Raw genomic sequence first — 14343 nt, 5'->3', positions numbered from 1 at the left:
CAGTGCTATTGTGAAGAAGCTGGGGATGTGGAAGTAAATTGAACAGCTCTTTCAAAGAGGCGCGACGGGCCAAATGGCCTCCCTCTGTGTCTGTAAGGCTCAATAAACACAAGCCGTTGTTGGTATATATTGTGAGCAGTCACACTCCGGCCTAAATGGAAAGAATATTTTTTTTAAGTCTGTATTGAAAATGAGAGTCAAGAACACCGCCTGGAAGGTGGAATCGAGCCACTCTGTCACTAGACAGCTACAGGTTTGAAGCCTGCACCCCAGACCACTGAGGTTCATCCAGGCATTGTATTCAACTCACTCCATCAATATATAAACCACTGACAAGGTCATCACATTTAACTTGTGGTGATTTGTTTTTTCTCTCTGACTCATTCATTCGACACATCGTCAAATCACAACAGTTAAAATGGAATTTCGTGTCAAGCTATGAAGCGATTTGGGATGTTTTACTACGTTGAAGGCGCTATATAAATGCAAGTTGTTGGTGTTATCATGTCCATTACTAATATCACAAAGCAAGATTTCAACCCACTGATTCTGGGTTACAAACAACTGAGAAATAGCTCCACAAACAATCATACAAGATTCTAGACTTAGGTAAGGCCGGCTTTCAATGGGATGAGGCAGAGACTGTCCACAGTAAACTGGGCAAATCTGTCACTGGGTAATGTGACAGAAGATCAGTGGAAGATGTTTAAAAAAAGAAATTTAATATGATACAGAACTAGTTTATACCCCTGAAGGGCAACAGCACTACTTGCAAAAAAAACCCAGCTGTGGACAACTAAAGAGGTAAGGACAGCATGAAACTAAAGGAAAGGGCATACAAAAATAGCACAGATCCTGGCGAATGGGAAAGATACAAAGAACAGCAAAGGGTCACAAAACATACAGCAAGAGCTACAAAAAGGGAGTATGAAAAGAAACTTGCAAGGGATTTCAAAATTGATACAAACAATTTTTATCGTCACATCAAGAAAAAGAGAGTGGTCAGGAGCAATGTTGGCTCCTTAAAAACTGCAAGTGGTGATATTGTCAATTACAATGGGGAAATGGCGGACACGTTGAATAATTACTTTGCGTCAGTATTTACAGGAGAAGAAGAGGACAGCATGCTGGAAATCCCAAAGAAACTAATATTGAATCGGAACAGGGACTCAATGAAATTAATGTAAGTAAAATAACAGTAATGAAGAAAATAATGGCATTAAAGAGTGACAAGTCCCCAGGACCAGATGGTTTCCATTCCAGAGTTTTTAAAGGAAGTGGGTGAGCACATTGCAGATGCCCTAACTATAATCTTCCAAAGTTCTCTCGATTCAGGAACCGACCCTTTAGGTTGGAAAGTTGAGCATGTCACTCCAGTTTTTAAGAATGGCGGGAGAAGGAAACCGGGAATTATAGACAAGTTAGCCTAACATCTGTTGTCAGGAAATTGCTCGAGTCTATAATTAAGGATAGGGTGACTGAACACCTCGCAAATTTTCAGTTGAGCCAGCATGAATTTGTGAAAGGCAGGACATGCCTGACAAACCTGATTGCATTTTGTGAAGAGGTGACTAAAGTAGTGGACAGGGGAATGTCTATGGATGTTATTTATATGGACTTCCAGAAGGCATTTGATAAAGTCGCACATAAGAGACTGTTAACTAAGGTAGAAGCCCACAGAATTGAGGACAAATTATTGACCTGGTTAGGAAATTGGCTGAGCGGCAGGAGACAGAGAGTAGGGATAATGGGCAGGTACTCTAATTGTCAGGATGTGACTAGTGGTGTCCCACAGGGATCTGTGTTGGGGCCTCAATTATTCACAATATTTATTAACGACTTAGATGATGGCATAGAAAGTCATATATCTAAATTTGGCGATGACACAAAGATGGGCGGCCTTGTGAGCAGTATAGATGAAAGCATAAAATTACAAAGGGATATTAATAGATTAAGTGAATGGGCAAAACGGTGGCAAATGGATTTCAATGTAAGAAAATGTGAGGTCATCCACTTTGGACCTGAAAAGGACAGAACAGGGTATTTTTAAATGGTGAAAAGCTAAAAACAGTGGATGTCCAAAAGGACTTGCGGGTTCAGGTATATAGATCATTAAAATGTCATGAACAGGTACAGAAAATAATCAAAAAAGCTAATGGAATGCTGGCCTTTATATCTAGAGGGCGAGAATACAAGGGGGTAGAAGTTATGCTGCAGCAATACAAAACCCTGGAGTACTGGGAGCAGTTCTGGGCACCACACCTTAGGAAGGAGATATTGGCCTTGGAGGGAGTGCAGTGTAGGTTTCCCAGAATGATACCCGGACTTCAAGGGTTATGTTTCGAGGAAAGATTACATAAATTAAGGTTGTATTCCCTAGAATTTAGAAGGTTAAGAGGTGATTTGACAGACGTTTTCAGGATATTAAGGGGAACAGATAGGGTAGATAGAGAGAAACTATTTCCGCTGGTTGGGGATTCTAGGACTAGGGGGCAGAGTCTAAAAATTAGAGCTAGACCTTTCAGGAGTGAAATTAGGAAACACTTCTACACACAAAGGGTGGTAGAAGTTTGGAACTCTCTTCTACAAATGGCAATTGATACTAGATCAATTGTTAATTTTAAATCGGAGATTGATAAGTTTTTGTTAACCAAAGCTATTAAGGGATATGGGCCAAGGTCGGGTATATGGAGTTAAATCGCAGATCAGCCATGATCTCATTGAATGATGAAACAGGCCCAAGGGGCTGAACGGCCTGCTCCTGTTCCTCTGTTCCTACACAAACTTACAAAAGTTAATTGGACATTTATTTGAAAGAGAACTTACTTGCAGTGTTATTGGGAAGAAGCTGGGGATGTGGAAGTAAATTGAACAGCTCTTTCAAAGAGGCGCAACAGGCCAAATGGCCTCCCTCTGTGTCTGTAAGATTCAATAAACACAAGCTGTTGTTGGTATATATTGTGAGCAGTCACACTCCGGCCTAAATGGAAAGAATATTTTTCTTTAAGTCTGTATTGAAGATGGGAGTTAAGAACACCGCCTGGAAGGTGGAATCGAGCCACTCTGTCGCTAGACAGCTACAGGTTTGAAGCCTGCACCCCAGACCACTGAGGTTCATCCAGGCATTGTACTTAACTCACTCCATCAATATATAAACCACTGACAAGGTCATCACATTTAACTTGTGGTGATTTGTTTTTTCTCTCTGACTCATTCACTCGACACATCGTCAAATCACAACAGTTAAAATGGAATTTCGTGTCAAGCTATGAAGCGATTTGGGATGTTTTACTACGTTGAAGGCGCTATATAAATGCAAGTTGTTGGTGTTATCATGTCCATTACTAATATCACAAAGCAAGATTTCAACCCACTGATTCTGGGTTACAAACAACTGAGAAATAGCTCCACAAACAATCATACAAGATTCTAGACTTAGGTAAGGCCGACTTTCAATGGGATGAGGCAGAGACTGTCCACAGTAAACTGAGCAAATCTGTCACTGGGTAATATGACAGAAGATCAGTGGAAGATGTTTAAAAAAAGAAATTTAATATGATACAGAACTAGTTTATACCCCTGAAGGGCAACAGCACTACTTGCAAAAAAAAAACAGCTGTGGACAACTAAAGAGGTAAGGACAGCATGAAACTAAAGGAAAGGGCATACAAAAATAGCACAGATCCTGGCGAATGGGAAAGATACAAAGAACAGCAAAGGGTTACAAAACATACAGCAAGAGCTACAAAAAGGGAGTATGAAAAGAAACTTGCAAGGGATTTCAAAATTAATACAAACAATTTTTATCGTCACATCAAGAAAAAGAGAGTGGTCAGGAGCAATGTTGGCTCCTTAAAAACTGCAAGTGGTGATATTGTCAATTACAATGGGGAAATGGCGGACACATTGAATAATTACTTTGCGTCAGTATTTACAGGAGAAGAAGAGGACAGCATGCTGGAAATCCCAAAGAAACTAATATTGAATCGGAACAGGGACTCAATGAAATTAATGTAAGTAAAATAACAGTAATGAAGAAAATAATGGCATTAAAGAGTGACAAGTCCCCAGGACCAGATGGTTTCCATTCCAGAGTTTTTAAAGGAAGTGGGTGAGCACATTGCAGATGCCCTAACTATAATCTTCCAAAGTTCTCTCGATTCAGGAACCGACCCTTTAGGTTGGAAAGTTGAGCATGTCACTCCAGTTTTTAAGAATGGCGGGAGAAGGAAACCGGGAATTATAGACAAGTTAGCCTAACATCTGTTGTCAGGAAATTGCTCGAGTCTATAATTAAGGATAGGGTGACTGAACACCTCGCAAATTTTCAGTTGAGCCAGCATGAATTTGTGAAAGGCAGGACATGCCTGACAAACCTGATTGCATTTTGTGAAGAGGTGACTAAAGTAGTGGACAGGGGAATGTCTATGGATGTTATTTATATGGACTTCCAGAAGGCATTTGATAAAGTCGCACATAAGAGACTGTTAACTAAGGTAGAAGCCCACAGAATTGAGGACAAATTATTGACCTGGTTAGGAAATTGGCTGAGCGGCAGGAGACAGAGAGTAGGGATAATGGGCAGGTACTCTAATTGTCAGGATGTGACTAGTGGTGTCCCACAGGGATCTGTGTTGGGGCCTCAATTATTCACAATATTTATTAACGACTTAGATGATGGCATAGAAAGTCATATATCTAAATTTGGCGATGACACAAAGATGGGCGGTCTTGTGAGCAGTATAGATGAAAGCATAAAATTACAAAGGGATATTAATAGATTAAGTGAATGGGCAAAACGGTGGCAAATGGATTTCAATGTAAGAAAATGTGAGGTCATCCACTTTGGACCTGAAAAGGACAGAACAGGGTATTTTTAAATGGTGAAAAGCTAAAAACAGTGGATGTCCAAAAGGACTTGCGGGTTCAGGTATATAGACCATTAAAATGTCATGAACAGGTACAGAAAATAATCAAAAAAGCTAATGGAATGCTGGCCTTTATATCTAGAGGGCGAGAATACAAGGGGGTAGAAGTTATGCTGCAGCAATACAAAACCCTGGTTAGACCACACCTGGAGTACTGGGAGCAGTTCTGGGCACCACACCTTAGGAAGGATATATTGGCCTTGGAGGGAGTGCAGTGTAGGTTTCCCAGAATGATACCCGGACTTCAAGGGTTATGTTTCGAGGAAAGATTACATAAATTAAGGTTGTATTCCCTAGAATTTAGAAGGTTAAGAGGTGATTTGACAGACGTTTTCAGGATATTAAGGGGAACAGATAGGGTAGATAGAGAGAAACTATTTCCGCTGGTTGGGGATTCTAGGACTAGGGGGCAGAGTCTAAAAATTAGAGCTAGACCTTTCAGGAGTGAAATTAGGAAACACTTCTACACACAAAGGGTGGTAGAAGTTTGGAACTCTCTTCTACAAATGGCAATTGATACTAGATCAATTGTTAATTTTAAATCGGAGATTGATAAGTTTTTGTTAACCAAAGCTATTAAGGGATATGGGCCAAGGTCGGGTATATGGAGTTAAATCGCAGATCAGCCATGATCTCATTGAATGATGAAACAGGCCCAAGGGGCTGAACGGCCTGCTCCTGTTCCTCTGTTCCTACACAAACTTACAAAAGTTAATTGGACATTTATTTGAAAGAGAACTTACTTGCAGTGTTATTGGGAAGAAGCTGGGGATGTGGAAGTAAATTGAACAGCTCTTTCAAAGAGGTGCAACAGGCCAAATGGCCTCCCTCTGTGTCTGTAAGATTCAATAAACACAAGCTGTTGTTGGTATATATTGTGAGCAGTCACACTCCGGCCTAAATGGAAAGAATATTTTTTTTTAAGTCTGTATTGAAGATGAGAGTTAAGAACACCGCCTGGAAGGTGGAATCGAGCCACTCTGTCGCTAGACAGCTACAGGTTTGAAGCCTGCACCCCAGACCACTGAGGTTCATCCAGGCATTGTACTTAACTCACTCCATCAATATATAAACCACTGACAAGGTCATCACATTTAACTTGTGGTGATTTGTTTTTTCTCTCTGACTCATTCACTCGACACATCGTCAAATCACAACAGTTAAAATGGAATTTCGTGTCAAGCTATGAAGCGATTTGGGATGTTTTACTACGTTGAAGGCGCTATATAAATGCAAGTTGTTGGTGTTATCATGTCCATTACTAATATCACAAAGCAAGATTTCAACCCACTGATTCTGGGTTACAAACAACTGAGAAATAGCTCCACAAACAATCATACAAGATTCTAGACTTAGGTAAGGCCGACTTTCAATGGGATGAGGCAGAGACTGTCCACAGTAAACTGAGCAAATCTGTCACTGGGTAATATGACAGAAGATCAGTGGAAGATGTTTAAAAAAAGAAATTTAATATGATACAGAACTAGTTTATACCCCTGAAGGGCAACAGCACTACTTGCAAAAAAAAAACAGCTGTGGACAACTAAAGAGGTAAGGACAGCATGAAACTAAAGGAAAGGGCATACAAAAATAGCACAGATCCTGGCGAATGGGAAAGATACAAAGAACAGCAAAGGGTTACAAAACATACAGCAAGAGCTACAAAAAGGGAGTATGAAAAGAAACTTGCAAGGGATTTCAAAATTAATACAAACAATTTTTATCGTCACATCAAGAAAAAGAGAGTGGTCAGGAGCAATGTTGGCTCCTTAAAAACTGCAAGTGGTGATATTGTCAATTACAATGGGGAAATGGCGGACACATTGAATAATTACTTTGCGTCAGTATTTACAGGAGAAGAAGAGGACAGCATGCTGGAAATCCCAAAGAAACTAATATTGAATCGGAACAGGGACTCAATGAAATTAATGTAAGTAAAATAACAGTAATGAAGAAAATAATGGCATTAAAGAGTGACAAGTCCCCAGGACCAGATGGTTTCCATTCCAGAGTTTTTAAAGGAAGTGGGTGAGCACATTGCAGATGCCCTAACTATAATCTTCCAAAGTTCTCTCGATTCAGGAACCGACCCTTTAGGTTGGAAAGTTGAGCATGTCACTCCAGTTTTTAAGAATGGCGGGAGAAGGAAACCGGGAATTATAGACAAGTTAGCCTAACATCTGTTGTCAGGAAATTGCTCGAGTCTATAATTAAGGATAGGGTGACTGAACACCTCGCAAATTTTCAGTTGAGCCAGCATGAATTTGTGAAAGGCAGGACATGCCTGACAAACCTGATTGCATTTTGTGAAGAGGTGACTAAAGTAGTGGACAGGGGAATGTCTATGGATGTTATTTATATGGACTTCCAGAAGGCATTTGATAAAGTCGCACATAAGAGACTGTTAACTAAGGTAGAAGCCCACAGAATTGAGGACAAATTATTGACCTGGTTAGGAAATTGGCTGAGCGGCAGGAGACAGAGAGTAGGGATAATGGGCAGGTACTCTAATTGTCAGGATGTGACTAGTGGTGTCCCACAGGGATCTGTGTTGGGGCCTCAATTATTCACAATATTTATTAACGACTTAGATGATGGCATAGAAAGTCATATATCTAAATTTGGCGATGACACAAAGATGGGCGGTCTTGTGAGCAGTATAGATGAAAGCATAAAATTACAAAGGGATATTAATAGATTAAGTGAATGGGCAAAACGGTGGCAAATGGATTTCAATGTAAGAAAATGTGAGGTCATCCACTTTGGACCTGAAAAGGACAGAACAGGGTATTTTTAAATGGTGAAAAGCTAAAAACAGTGGCTGTCCAAAAGGACTTGCGGGTTCAGGTATATAGACCATTAAAATGTCATGAACAGGTACAGAAAATAATCAAAAAAGCTAATGGAATGCTGGCCTTTATATCTAGAGGGCGAGAATACAAGGGGGTAGAAGTTATGCTGCAGCAATACAAAACCCTGGTTAGACCACACCTGGAGTACTGGGAGCAGTTCTGGGCACCACACCTTAGGAAGGATATATTGGCCTTGGAGGGAGTGCAGTGTAGGTTTCCCAGAATGATACCCGGACTTCAAGGGTTATGTTTCGAGGAAAGATTACATAAATTAAGGTTGTATTCCCTAGAATTTAGAAGGTTAAGAGGTGATTTGACAGACGTTTTCAGGATATTAAGGGGAACAGATAGGGTAGATAGAGAGAAACTATTTCCGCTGGTTGGGGATTCTAGGACTAGGGGGCAGAGTCTAAAAATTAGAGCTAGACCTTTCAGGAGTGAAATTAGGAAACACTTCTACACACAAAGGGTGGTAGAAGTTTGGAACTCTCTTCTACAAATGGCAATTGATACTAGATCAATTGTTAATTTTAAATCGGAGATTGATAAGTTTTTGTTAACCAAAGCTATTAAGGGATATGGGCCAAGGTCGGGTATATGGAGTTAAATCGCAGATCAGCCATGATCTCATTGAATGATGAAACAGGCCCAAGGGGCTGAACGGCCTGCTCCTGTTCCTCTGTTCCTACACAAACTTACAAAAGTTAATTGGACATTTATTTGAAAGAGAACTTACTTGCAGTGTTATTGGGAAGAAGCTGGGGATGTGGAAGTAAATTGAACAGCTCTTTCAAAGAGGTGCAACAGGCCAAATGGCCTCCCTCTGTGTCTGTAAGATTCAATAAACACAAGCTGTTGTTGGTATATATTGTGAGCAGTCACACTCCGGCCTAAATGGAAAGAATATTTTTTTTTAAGTCTGTATTGAAGATGAGAGTTAAGAACACCGCCTGGAAGGTGGAATCGAGCCACTCTGTCGCTAGACAGCTACAGGTTTGAAGCCTGCACCCCAGACCACTGAGGTTCATCCAGGCATTGTACTTAACTCACTCCATCAATATATAAACCACTGACAAGGTCATCACATTTAACTTGTGGTGATTTGTTTTTTCTCTCTGACTCATTCACTCGACACATCGTCAAATCACAACAGTTAAAATGGAATTTCGTGTCAAGCTATGAAGCGATTTGGGATGTTTTACTACGTTGAAGGCGCTATATAAATGCAAGTTGTTGGTGTTATCATGTCCATTACTAATATCACAAAGCAAGATTTCAACCCACTGATTCTGGGTTACAAACAACTGAGAAATAGCTCCACAAACAATCATACAAGGTTCTAGACTTAGGTAAGGCCGACTTTCAATGGGATGAGGCAGAGACTGTCCACAGTAAACTGAGCAAATCTGTCACTGGGTAATATGACAGAAGATCAGTGGAAGATGTTTAAAAAAAGAAATTTAATATGATACAGAACTAGTTTATACCCCTGAAGGGCAACAGCACTACTTGCAAAAAAAAAACAGCTGTGGACAACTAAAGAGGTAAGGACAGCATGAAACTAAAGGAAAGGGCATACAAAAATAGCACAGATCCTGGCGAATGGGAAAGATACAAAGAACAGCAAAGGGTTACAAAACATACAGCAAGAGCTACAAAAAGGGAGTATGAAAAGAAACTTGCAAGGGATTTCAAAATTAATACAAACAATTTTTATCGTCACATCAAGAAAAAGAGAGTGGTCAGGAGCAATGTTGGCTCCTTAAAAACTGCAAGTGGTGATATTGTCAATTACAATGGGGAAATGGCGGACACATTGAATAATTACTTTGCGTCAGTATTTACAGGAGAAGAAGAGGACAGCATGCTGGAAATCCCAAAGAAACTAATATTGAATCGGAACAGGGACTCAATGAAATTAATGTAAGTAAAATAACAGTAATGAAGAAAATAATGGCATTAAAGAGTGACAAGTCCCCAGGACCAGATGGTTTCCATTCCAGAGTTTTTAAAGGAAGTGGGTGAGCACATTGCAGATGCCCTAACTATAATCTTCCAAAGTTCTCTCGATTCAGGAACCGACCCTTTAGGTTGGAAAGTTGAGCATGTCACTCCAGTTTTTAAGAATGGCGGGAGAAGGAAACCGGGAATTATAGACAAGTTAGCCTAACATCTGTTGTCAGGAAATTGCTCGAGTCTATAATTAAGGATAGGGTGACTGAACACCTCGCAAATTTTCAGTTGAGCCAGCATGAATTTGTGAAAGGCAGGACATGCCTGACAAACCTGATTGCATTTTGTGAAGAGGTGACTAAAGTAGTGGACAGGGGAATGTCTATGGATGTTATTTATATGGACTTCCAGAAGGCATTTGATAAAGTCGCACATAAGAGACTGTTAACTAAGGTAGAAGCCCACAGAATTGAGGACAAATTATTGACCTGGTTAGGAAATTGGCTGAGCGGCAGGAGACAGAGAGTAGGGATAATGGGCAGGTACTCTAATTGTCAGGATGTGACTAGTGGTGTCCCACAGGGATCTGTGTTGGGGCCTCAATTATTCACAATATTTATTAACGACTTAGATGATGGCATAGAAAGTCATATATCTAAATTTGGCGATGACACAAAGATGGGCGGTCTTGTGAGCAGTATAGATGAAAGCATAAAATTACAAAGGGATATTAATAGATTAAGTGAATGGGCAAAACGGTGGCAAATGGATTTCAATGTAAGAAAATGTGAGGTCATCCACTTTGGACCTGAAAAGGACAGAACAGGGTATTTTTAAATGGTGAAAAGCTAAAAACAGTGGCTGTCCAAAAGGACTTGCGGGTTCAGGTATATAGACCATTAAAATGTCATGAACAGGTACAGAAAATAATCAAAAAAGCTAATGGAATGCTGGCCTTTATATCTAGAGGGCGAGAATACAAGGGGGTAGAAGTTATGCTGCAGCAATACAAAACCCTGGTTAGACCACACCTGGAGTACTGGGAGCAGTTCTGGGCACCACACCTTAGGAAGGATATATTGGCCTTGGAGGGAGTGCAGTGTAGGTTTCCCAGAATGATACCCGGACTTCAAGGGTTATGTTTCGAGGAAAGATTACATAAATTAAGGTTGTATTCCCTAGAATTTAGAAGGTTAAGAGGTGATTTGACAGACGTTTTCAGGATATTAAGGGGAACAGATAGGGTAGATAGAGAGAAACTATTTCCGCTGGTTGGGGATTCTAGGACTAGGGGGCAGAGTCTAAAAATTAGAGCTAGACCTTTCAGGAGTGAAATTAGGAAACACTTCTACACACAAAGGGTGGTAGAAGTTTGGAACTCTCTTCTACAAATGGCAATTGATACTAGATCAATTGTTAATTTTAAATCGGAGATTGATAAGTTTTTGTTAACCAAAGCTATTAAGGGATATGGGCCAAGGTCGGGTATATGGAGTTAAATCGCAGATCAGCCATGATCTCATTGAATGATGAAACAGGCCCAAGGGGCTGAACGGCCTGCTCCTGTTCCTCTGTTCCTACACAAACTTACAAAAGTTAATTGGACATTTATTTGAAAGAGAACTTACTTGCAGTGTTATTGGGAAGAAGCTGGGGATGTGGAAGTAAATTGAACAGCTCTTTCAAAGAGGCGCAACAGGCCAAATGGCCTCCCTCTGTGTCTGTAAGATTCAATAAACACAAGCTGTTGTTGGTATATATTGTGAGCAGTCACACTCCGGCCTAAATGGAAAGAATATTTTTTTTTAAGTCTGTATTGAAGATGAGAGTTAAGAACACCGCCTGGAAGGTGGAATCGAGCCACTCTGTCGCTAGACAGCTACAGGTTTGAAGCCTGCACCCCAGACCACTGAGGTTCATCCAGGCATTGTACTTAACTCACTCCATCAATATATAAACCACTGACAAGGTCATCACATTTAACTTGTGGTGATTTGTTTTTTCTCTCTGACTCATTCACTCGACACATCGTCAAATCACAACAGTTAAAATGGAATTTCGTGTCAAGCTATGAAGCGATTTGGGATGTTTTACTACGTTGAAGGCGCTATATAAATGCAAGTTGTTGGTGTTATCATGTCCATTACTAATATCACAAAGCAAGATTTCAACCCACTGATTCTGGGTTACAAACAACTGAGAAATAGCTCCACAAACAATCATACAAGATTCTAGACTTAGGTAAGGCCGACTTTCAATGGGATGAGGCAGAGACTGTCCACAGTAAACTGAGCAAATCTGTCACTGGGTAATATGACAGAAGATCAGTGGAAGATGTTTAAAAAAAGAAATTTAATATGATACAGAACTAGTTTATACCCCTGAAGGGCAACAGCACTACTTGCAAAAAAAACCCAGCTGTGGACAACTAAAGAGGTAAGGACAGCATGAAACTAAAGGAAAGGGCATACAAAAATAGCACAGATCCTGGCGAATGGGAAAGATACAAAGAACAGCAAAGGGTTACAAAACATACAGCAAGAGCTACAAAAAGGGAGTATGAAAAGAAACTTGCAAGGGATTTCAAAATTAATACAAACAATTTTTATCGTCACATCAAGAAAAAGAGAGTGGTCAGGAGCAATGTTGGCTCCTTAAAAACTGCAAGTGGTGATATTGTCAATTACAATGGGGAAATGGCGGACACATTGAATAATTACTTTGCGTCAGTATTTACAGGAGAAGAAGAGGACAGCATGCTGGAAATCCCAAAGAAACTAATATTGAATCGGAACAGGGACTCAATGAAATTAATGTAAGTAAAATAACAGTAATGAAGAAAATAATGGCATTAAAGAGTGACAAGTCCCCAGGACCAGATGGTTTCCATTCCAGAGTTTTTAAAGGAAGTGGGTGAGCACATTGCAGATGCCCTAACTATAATCTTCCAAAGTTCTCTCGATTCAGGAACCGACCCTTTAGGTTGGAAAGTTGAGCATGTCACTCCAGTTTTTAAGAATGGCGGGAGAAGGAAACCGGGAATTATAGACAAGTTAGCCTAACATCTGTTGTCAGGAAATTGCTCGAGTCTATAATTAAGGATAGGGTGACTGAACACCTCGCAAATTTTCAGTTGAGCCAGCATGAATTTGTGAAAGGCAGGACATGCCTGACAAACCTGATTGCATTTTGTGAAGAGGTGACTAAAGTAGTGGACAGGGGAATGTCTATGGATGTTATTTATATGGACTTCCAGAAGGCATTTGATAAAGTCGCACATAAGAGACTGTTAACTAAGGTAGAAGCCCACAGAATTGAGGACAAATTATTGACCTGGTTAGGAAATTGGCTGAGCGGCAGGAGACAGAGAGTAGGGATAATGGGCAGGTATTCAAATTGGCAGGATGTGACTAGTGGTGTCCCACAGGGATCTGTGTTGGGGCCTCAATTATTCACAATATTTATTAACGACTTAGATGATGGCATAGAAAGTCATATATCTAAATTTGGCGATGACACAAAGATGGGCGGTCTTGTGAGCAGTATAGATGAAAGCATAAAATTACAAAGGGATATTAATAGATTAAGTGAATGGGCAAAACGGTGGCAAATGGATTTCAATGTAAGAAAATGTGAGGTCATCCACTTTGACCTGAAAAGGACAGAACAGGGTATTTTTAAATGGTGAAAAGCTAAAAACAGTGGATGTCCAAAAGGACTTGCGGGTTCAGGTATATAGACCATTAAAATGTCATGAACAGGTACAGAAAATAATCAAAAAAGCTAATGGAATGCTGGCCTTTATATCTAGAGGGCGAGAATACAAGGGGGTAGAAGTTATGCTGCAGCAATACAAAACCCTGGTTAGACCACACCTGGAGTACTGGGAGCAGTTCTGGGCACCACACCTTAGGAAGGATATATTGGCCTTGGAGGGAGTGCAGTGTAGGTTTCCCAGAATGATACCCGGACTTCAAGGGTTATGTTTCGAGGAAAGATTACATAAATTAAGGTTGTATTCCCTAGAATTTAGAAGGTTAAGAGGTGATTTGACAGACGTTTTCAGGATATTAAGGGGAACAGATAGGGTAGATAGAGAGAAACTATTTCCGCTGGTTGGGGATTCTAGGACTAGGGGGCAGAGTCTAAAAATTAGAGCTAGACCTTTCAGGAGTGAAATTAGGAAACACTTCTACACACAAAGGGTGGTAGAAGTTTGGAACTCTCTTCTACAAATGGCAATTGATACTAGATCAATTGTTAATTTTAAATCGGAGATTGATAAGTTTTTGTTAACCAAAAAGCTATTAAGGGATATGGGCCAAGGTCGGGTATATGGAGTTAAATCGCAGATCAGCCATGATCTCATTGAATGATGAAACAGGCCCAAGGGGCTGAACGGCCTGCTCCTGTTCCTCTGTTCCTACACAAACTTACAAAAGTTAATTGGACATTTATTTGAAAGAGAACTTACTTGCAGTGTTATTGGAAGAAGCTGGGGATGTGGAAGTAAATTGAACAGCTCTTTCAAGAGGCGCAACAGGCCAAATGGCCTCCTCTGTGTCTGTAAGATTCAATAAACACAAGCTGTTGTTGGTATATATTGTGAG

General features: G+C 40.3%; 5 non-coding genes across 5 annotated transcripts; all 5 read right to left on the bottom strand.

Moving 5' to 3' along the window:
* Positions 1-207: 207 nt before the first annotated feature.
* trnastop-uca (transfer RNA opal suppressor (anticodon UCA)) lies at positions 208-294 on the bottom strand. The gene has a single exon. It is a non-coding gene; the product is annotated as a tRNA-Sec (tRNA).
* Positions 295-3037: 2743 nt separating this feature from the next.
* trnastop-uca (transfer RNA opal suppressor (anticodon UCA)) lies at positions 3038-3124 on the bottom strand. The gene has a single exon. It is a non-coding gene; the product is annotated as a tRNA-Sec (tRNA).
* A 2758-nt stretch (positions 3125-5882) lies between these two features.
* Positions 5883-5969, bottom strand: trnastop-uca (transfer RNA opal suppressor (anticodon UCA)). The gene has a single exon. It is a non-coding gene; the product is annotated as a tRNA-Sec (tRNA).
* A 2758-nt stretch (positions 5970-8727) lies between these two features.
* trnastop-uca (transfer RNA opal suppressor (anticodon UCA)) lies at positions 8728-8814 on the bottom strand. Its single transcript has one exon. It is a non-coding gene; the product is annotated as a tRNA-Sec (tRNA).
* A 2758-nt stretch (positions 8815-11572) lies between these two features.
* On the bottom strand, positions 11573-11659 carry trnastop-uca (transfer RNA opal suppressor (anticodon UCA)). The gene has a single exon. It is a non-coding gene; the product is annotated as a tRNA-Sec (tRNA).
* Between the last annotated feature and the right edge of the window lie 2684 nt (positions 11660-14343).

This window comes from Somniosus microcephalus, chromosome 9, assembly GCF_052327205.1.
Source record: "Somniosus microcephalus isolate GS21.2 chromosome 9, FLI_Smic_1.0, whole genome shotgun sequence".
NCBI lineage: Eukaryota > Metazoa > Chordata > Chondrichthyes > Squaliformes > Somniosidae > Somniosus > Somniosus microcephalus.
Note: the sequence above shows the minus strand (reverse complement) of the source record. Positions and strands in the feature narration are given on the sequence as shown.